Source organism: Palaemon carinicauda, chromosome 5 (genome assembly GCF_036898095.1).
Source record: "Palaemon carinicauda isolate YSFRI2023 chromosome 5, ASM3689809v2, whole genome shotgun sequence".
Classification (NCBI taxonomy): domain Eukaryota; kingdom Metazoa; phylum Arthropoda; class Malacostraca; order Decapoda; family Palaemonidae; genus Palaemon; species Palaemon carinicauda.
Window position 1 is genome coordinate 108,496,621 of NC_090729.1, and position 7,500 is coordinate 108,504,120.

The window sequence follows — 7,500 nt, forward strand, 5'->3', positions numbered from 1 at the left end:
ATTCACATATACAGTATACCTATGTAAATTTACACACACTCCTATATCTACATGCACGCACGCACACATACACACACACAAACATATATATATATATATATATATATATATATATATATATATATATATATATATATATATATATATATATATATATATATATATATGTATATATGTATATATATATATACAGTATATATATATATATATATATATATATATATATATATATATATATTGTATATACATTTATATATAATTATATATATATATTATGTAATGTTCATTTAAGTATGTATGTATATATATATATATATATATATATATATATATATATATATATATATATATATATATATATATATATATATATATAAACAAAGAATGGAAAATATCAAAGATTGGCTAAGTACTGGAAGTATGTAAAAACTCCAATGAAAACTAGCTAATAAATATCATCTCGGTAGAATCAAATTTGGGTTTTTGTTTATCATCCCATACCAAAACCAGTTACCCCAAATTGCTCATAAATAATACTAAAGCGTCTTCTTAACAGTCCTGTTAGAAGATCCTGCAGATCTCATCCAATGAATACAAAGTTTACAACGCCACAAATTCTGCAATGAGGCGATGAATGTAGATTCACAGAGATCTTTATACCAGTAATTCAAGTTTTATGGCATCGTTTCCCATGATTAGAATGGTTTGGTTGGATGAACTACTCTACTTATGCTGGAATCACATTAGTCGTTTCTTGCTGTAGGTTTTCGCTAACCTCGGGATGATGCTCGCAAGCGAAAGTGTTGTAGACTCACACTCGCGGTTCGAGGAGCAATTAGGAAAAAGTGTAAACGAAACCGATCAGCTGATATCATAATGGCGCCCAGACATGTTCTAACTGAAGCAGTAATATGTATTCTTGGAATATTACGTGAACTGAAGAATTCCTACCATAGGAAGAACAATGAAGATTTTTAATACCTCTTGAGGATTGTTTGACCCAAGATTGCCAAGCAAGAGCACGTCCTATTTGCAGCAGCCATGCTCGTGGTTTGAGCTCGCTACTTCCCGTCCAGTCGAGAAGCCAATATCTCGAGCAAAATGCTCCGCGTTTCTCATTTTCGGTAGCAACAGCTCGCTGCGGCGAAAATAAAAAGCCTAGAGGGATTTCAGTTTTATGCTCGTCACCGTGGCACTATTTCAACCATTCAATATATCTTTTATGCATGTCCTGTTTTGGAAACAGAAATTTATGTTTTTGGTGAGACATGTCATCTGATTTTCAGTATTTTTCTGGTTTTAGGCTTTTTATGTTTTTAAAAAGCATTGGCTTTATAGATAAAATAGAAATATATATATATATATATATATATATATATATATATATATATATATATATATATATATATATATATATATATATATATATATGTGTGTGTGTGTGTGTGTGTGTGTGTGTAAATATATACATACACACACACATATATATATATATATATATATATATATATATATATATATATATATATATATATATGTGTGTGTGTGTGTGTGTGTGTGTGTGTAAATATATACATACACATATATATATATATATATATATATATATATATATATATATATATATGTGTGTGTGTGTGTGTGTAAATATATACATATATATATATATATATATATATATATATATATATATATATATATATATATATATATATATCCCGAATTTATTCGGACCAGCTCTGTCTGAATCAAATTCATGGAGCTGGTAAATATCCATTCTTTTCTAATAATAATGATAATAATAATAATAATAATAATAATAATAATAATAATAATAATAATAAGTTGTAGAAAATAAACCTGAATATGACAATATATAAATTACCTATTATATATATCATGAATTTCATGATTCACTGAGGTTGATTTTCATGATACAGAACAAATTACATCTGGGAAAATAAAATACCTAATAATAGATTTATGGGCCACAGTTTATCAAAGGTGACTTCTGTATTTGATAAAATATGATAAAATATTTCCTATATATTTTTATACAAAACTTTGGAACCATGTAGTGAGCCCATCTTGGCCCTTGAGTGATAACATATTAAATCCAACGAAATGTATCCCGTAAGTTCTTCAAGGGCAGACTTAAGTACCCTATGGATAATTGTGAAATAATAGAAAATACTTTAGGCCTTCTCCATCATAGAGGATGCCAGAAAACCTTAAATCAATCAATCAATCTCCATCATAGGGCTGAATACTACACAGTATTCTAGAAGTTTTGTTCCATTTGTGACCAAGTTGTGGAATGATCTTCCTAATTGGGTAGTTGAATCGGTAGAACTTCAAAAGTTCAAACTTGCAGCAAATGTTTTTATAGTTTATATATGAAATGTTTGTTTAATGTTGTTAATGTTTTTAAAGTGTTTTATTTTATTGTTCATTACTTCTTATATCGTATATTTATTTCCTTATATTTCATTTTATATATGAAATATCTGTTTTAATAAAGTTACTAATTTTAAAATGTTTGATCTTAATTTTCATTACTTCTCATTTCATTTATTTATTCCCTTATTTCCTTTCCTCACTGGCCTATTTTTCCCTGTTGGAGCCCTTGGGTATAGAGCATCTTGCTTTTCCAACTAGGGTTGTAGCTTAGCTAATAATAATAATAATAATGATGATGATAATAATAATAATAATAATAATAATTATAATTAATAATGATAATAGTAATCTTATTTTACTAATACTAGATAGTACATAATAGATATACAAAATCTGGTTGCATTCATAAAGTTACCCAAATTATTTATTTATTTATTATTATTATTATTATTATTATTATTATTATTAGCTAAGCTAGAACCCTAGTTGGAAAAGCAAAATGCTATAAGCCCAAGGGTTCCAACAGGGAAAAATATCCTAGTGAGGAAAGGAAACAAGGACATAAATAAACTATTTAATAAGTAATGAACAATTGAAATATAATATTTTAAAAACATTAAGAACATTAAAATAGATATTAGCGTTATAATCGTATCTGGTAATAACGTCCCTGACTGGTGAACGCCAGACTGGGGTTGGATTCCCGCTCAAACTCGGTAGGTTTTTTGATCGCTGCAACGTCACCATCCTTGTGAGCCGGTATCAGGACAACTGCCCCCGGACAACTGGCCCCCGGACAACTGCCCCCGGACAACTGGCCCCCGGACAACTGCCCCCGGACAACTGGCCCCCGGACAACTGCCCCCTGACATCTGCCCCCGTAGGAAAACTGCCCCCGTAGGAAAACTGCCCCCGGGACAATTGCCCTTGTAAAACCACTGGACAATGGTGTAAAAATAAAAATACAAAATAACTATTAAAGCTAATGTTTTATTATTGTTAATAAAAATACATGATTTAAAAAATACATGTTCTAAAAAGATAACATTATATACTGAAATTTGTACATAGATGGATTGCAGAAATATTGAAAAGGGATTTAAATACTAGAATTTTAAATTATGAGCTATGTATCTCAAAAATTCCAATACATCGTGGTTCTCAAATTCTAGCACAATGTTTGCTATTTGTATGCTAGAATCCTGATAGCGTTTTCTTAGATAGCAATAGATTTGGCCTTTATTTCCTGTTGTACAAACAAAACTTCACGGCGGGGTTGGTCAACAGCATGGGTGTGATCATTTACATAGCCAACTACTTCATTTTCACAAACTTTTACTTTCGCTTTACAGTTATTATGGCGGCGTTTTTCACATTCATAAGATGTAACATTATTTGCCAATTCCTTCTGCTTCATAAAGATGTATCCTTCATAAATAAGCTTCATTTTTCCACGTTCACTTTTGACGAACTCCAAGATGGGACTTGTTATTTCTTGTATTTCTGAATAGACACTGGATCCTTCTTACTTTCTTATTTTTTGTAAACATTTGTTTGACTATAAAGAATTAGCCAGTTGGCGAAAGCTTTCGAAAATAAGCCATAACTCCTACGACCGATTAGACACTGGATCCTTCTTACTTTTTTTTTTTTTTTCTTTTTTCTTTTTTTTTTTTTTTATTTTTTTTTTTTTTTTTTTTTTTTTTTGACTATACAGAATTACCCAATTAGCGATAGCTTTCGAAAATAAACTATAACGCGTATGACCGATTAGACACGGGATCCTTCTTGCTTTCTTCTTTTCGTAAACATTTGTTTGACTGTACAGAACAAGCCAATTGACGATAGCTTTCGAAAATAAACTATAAATTGTACGACCGACTACTTAATTAGGAAATAACTACATAAATGGTAATAAATTTAGGAAATAGATACAATTATTTGTTCAATGACCGAATGAGTAATTAGAAAGACATCTTCGTAAATTGTTACTAAAAAGTAATTACGTAAACGGGGGGCAATTTTCCAGGGGGCAGTAGTCCTAAGGGGGCAATTGTCCTGGGGGCAGTTGTCGGGGGGCAACTGTCCTGGGGGCAGTTGTCTCGGGGGCAGTTGTCCTAGATCCTTGTGAGCTATGCAAGGTTTGGGGGAGCCTATAGGTCTATCTGCTGAGACATCAGCAGCCATTGCCTGGCCCTCATTGGTCCTAGCTTGGGTGTAGATGGGGCTTGGGTGCTAATCATATGTATATATAGTCAGTCTCTTGGGCATTGTCCTGCTTGATAGGGCAATGTCACTGTCCTTTGCCTCTGCCATTCATGAACGGCCTTTAAACCTTTAAACGTTTAATCTTATTATCATTATTATTATTATTATTAATATTATTATTTTTATTATTATTATTAACTGCTAAGCTACAACCCTAGTTATAAAAGCAGGATGCTATAAGCCCAAGGGCCCCAACAAGGAAAATAGCACATCAATAAAGGGAAAAGGACAATTCAGACGCGAATCTTATCCCATTCACAAAGTAATCTAGCTGAAGAGATCTTGGAACCCCCTAAAACCGAAAGTAATTTGACTACGCGAGATGGGAAAATTGAAGAAGAATCTTCTTATCTTCTTAGGAAATTTCCAATATGTGCTGAAATTGCAATATTCCTCCGCAGACATCAATGACTTGTGCAAATCGATATTTCCTTAGCAGTTGTCGAGCTGGCGTAAGCAATTTTCACCCAACTTTTAAGAATTTCTGTGGATTTTTTAAGACTTTTTATAAAACTTTTTTTTTTTTTTTTTTAGAAATATAATTTTGCTTTCCGGTAAATTTCCAACTTTAAAAATGTTTCGTTCTCTTGGCGCGAAATGTAAAGCTTTATCTATATATTTGCCAAAACATTTTTTCCCAATTTTTGTGGGAGAGCCGACATTATAAAAAGGCACAAAAGGAGACTTTTCCTCGCTTCGCTCCTCCCAGCCTGACGAGGGATTCAGCTGAGTTTGGCTGATACTAGTACTAGGGTGCCACAGCTTTATACGTCTCCTTATTCTTTTCGATATCTTGGTGATTATTGTTAGAGGCCAATCAAGTCACAGTAATAGGTCTGTGAATGCAAGTAAAGTTTGCAGGCATAATGTTCGGAAATGCAAAAAATGAATCAATGTAGAAAACTGGGTTATCTCGATGCTGAACTGTAAGCATTTTCCTACGAATTATTATTATTATTATTATTATTATTATTATTATTATTATTATTATTATTATTATTACATACTAAACTACAACCCTAGTTGGAAAAGCAGGATGCTATAAGTCCAGGGGCCCCAACAGGGAAAATAGCCCAGTGAGGAAAGGAAACTAGAAAAATAAGATATTTTAAGAATAGTAACATGAGAATAAATATTTCCTATATAAACTATAAAAAACTTTAAAAAAAAAAAAAGAAGAGAAACTAGATAGAACAGAGTGCCCGAGGATACCCTCAAGCAAGATTACTAGTAGTAAAGATATTTACAATATTTCTTATAATATCAGTTGTATAAAACCGAAAGAAAACACTTCAAAAAACACAATAAGAAGAGATATAAGATAGAAGTGTACTCGTGTGTACCCTCAAGCAAGAGTACTCCAACCCAAGATAGTGGAAGACCATGGTTCAGAGGTATTACCGATGTGGTAACGTCCCTGACTGTTGAACGCCAGACTGGGGTTAGAGTACCGCTCAAACTCGTTAGTTCCTTTGGTCGCTGCAACCTCACCATCTTTGTGAGCCAAGGATGGGAGGTTTGGGGGAGCCTATAGGTCTATCTGCTGAGTCATCAGCAGCCATTGCCTGGCCCTCCTTGGTCCTAGCTTGTTTGGAGAGGGGCTGGGGCGCTGACCATGCGTATATATGGTCAGTCACTAGGGCATTGTCCTGCTTGATAGGGCAGTGTCACTGTCCCTTGTCTCTACTATTTATGAGCGGCCTTCAAACCTTCATATGAAAGAAAAATGTGAGGCTTTAACTAATTTGAAGGCTACAGCATTTTCAAGCCAAGAAACTTCACGTTCTCTTATTGTGTCAACTAGTGCATCATTAAGTGAGAATGAGAGAGCCCAACTACCCTCAGTCTCATGCTTAAGTCGAAGCGTCCGGAAATGACGTCAAATAAATGCAGGAGTTCCTCCATCTCCCCTATGTGGGACTGGAGAAATAATTCACGTCGTGTTTGTTATTAGACAGTGGTGTAGTCTCTCTACGATTTGATAGCGGTGAAATAGTTGAAATTAGATTACTAATTTTGCAACAGGTCAGGGACTTAATGATCTGATGCATGTAACAAGCTTAGCTGGGAATGGAACTTTTAAGTGTGCCTAGATATATATTTCCAGTTTATTTACTTTACATATTAAGATGCGGAACATTGTACCAAGGTTATTTTCCCTCCCAGACAAGAAGGGAGAAACATATAATAGACTTTTAATAAAGAACTGGAATTGTCCTTATTGAAATCCCCATGTTTACATAATTTTTTTTTTTTAGATTAAAAACGCATGTGATCTGTATAAGTAATGATTTTACAAATGTATCTACTGTATATCAGCAAACCTTTTCCATCTATCGCAAAGCATTTACCTCAAGGTTTAAAAAATAAATATCACAGATATGTTAATTCAGTGTGAAAGAAATATATTTTTGTCTGCCCTTTCACTGCTTTCAATGGATGAAAGCAGACGACTAGGTATTACCTCAAGAACTGGTGTCATATTTTCATATTGGGTGCGAAAAGGCATGAGGTTATCGACGAAGGCAAATAGCACCTCTTTTTCATATATGGAATTTACGTGAGGGAACCTTGCAAGATCAAACTTGTACCAATAACAGTTTAGGAGGGCATCACTGTGTTTTAGTGTTTAAAGGTTTAAAGGCCGCTCATGAATGGCAGAGATAAGGAGCACTGACCTTGCCCTATCAAGCAGGGCAGTGCCTTAGAAATATTACATATGATCAGCGCCCACACCCTCTCTTCACTCAAGCTAGGACCAAGGAGGGCCAGGCAATGGTGATGATGACTCAGCAGATAGACCTATAGGCTCCATCAAACTCCCCATCCTTA